Source organism: Sinocyclocheilus grahami, unplaced genomic scaffold (assembly GCF_001515645.1).
Source record: "Sinocyclocheilus grahami isolate Dianchi unplaced genomic scaffold, SAMN03320097.WGS_v1.1 scaffold5812.1, whole genome shotgun sequence".
Taxonomy (NCBI): domain Eukaryota; kingdom Metazoa; phylum Chordata; class Actinopteri; order Cypriniformes; family Cyprinidae; genus Sinocyclocheilus; species Sinocyclocheilus grahami.
The window spans coordinates 3,829-5,317 of NW_015510398.1; positions in this window are offsets into that span (position 1 = coordinate 3,829).

Genomic DNA, 1,489 nt, shown 5'->3' on the forward strand with positions numbered 1-1,489 from the left:
TCATGACTAGTTAAAATCATTCGTAGTTTTGTATTAATGAATTTATTATATTACATTATGAAAGTTTATATGACTGTGAGCTAGAAGATCTTGGTCAGCAGTTACAAGAAACAGAATCCATGGTTTATTTAACAGGGTAGGTTATAAATCTTGGGAGCGGACACAACGAGAAAAATAAATTATGCAACCAGATACGCATAGGAAATCCTCTAAATTAAGACACACAGAGTAATTAATTTATTACAACAGAGCCGAGACATTAAAACGTTTACGACTTAACACATGCATGAACAGCTGCATCAGTGGTTTAATGGATGCAGTTGTAGGACACGTCGCTGTATAGCCTCTGACACTAGATACACAACAAGCTGTTTCAAATAAACGTGAAAGTCATACCTTAATTTCCACTTGAAGACACACAATCGGGAGGTTTTGTCCGTTCATGCTTGCTATATGCATTTGGGGCGTCCAAGTCCCAAGATGTCCAAGTCCTTTCTGAATCCCCGATGATCCGCATCTTGACCGCGTCATGTGTAAGCACTATTTTAGAAACAGTAATTTCCTCCTGTAGTATAGTCAGACGACACATTGTACTTAAAGCAACATTTTTTGGCCAGTGCTGAAGAGGAGTGACTGCTCGCTGCATATGACTATAAGACATTCCAGTTTAAGTCTAATTCATACTTTTTCATCCTGCTGAGTAGAGCAGGAATCCTTGGTGTCGTTTTTACGAGCAGTGATACACAATCCCATTATAGACGGAGTTCATATTAAATCCCACTTCTCTGGCATTGGGCCCATGAAGTCACATGATCACTCCGCAAGCACTAGACATCCAATAAGTATTGCTTTTTCTTTTTCATCAGCTTGTAAGAACAGTAGTTAATCTTAGGAATTAGTCCATGGACCGCTAATGATCACGATTATTATTAAAATGAGGCCTATTTCAAAATACAGTGTAGCCCCCCCCACCCAAAAAAATCGCACAAGTCAAAACAGTAATTTCCAAAAATTTATGAGAAGTAGTGTTTCAGAAGATATTTTAAGAAATGCATTGATTTGGCAAAAAAAAAAAAAGAGATAAAGATAATTATTTAAAGCTAAATTATCTTACAAGATCAAGAGGTATATTGGATGGGTGACAAAAGCTAGATTTCAGTTACAATTTATATTAGTTAATTATTTGTTTTTATTATTTGAATTTTTTTGGAATAAAAACAAATAAAAATAACAAAAGAAAAAGAGGAAGAAAAACAAAGAATAAGGCCTACTGGACGTAAAACAAAATCGTGTGTAAGGAACATTAGTAGCCTATATGTTAACTCTGCCACAAGAAACACGTTTCCGAATAAAACACAGGGTAGTCCAAATTATTGAAAGGAGGCCTACATTTATTTACAATTTTAAGATATTTAAAAAATATACTCAAAAATATATTCGTTTTTTTTTTGAGCCCGGTCTCATGAAAATGCGTATAAATAGTACGCCA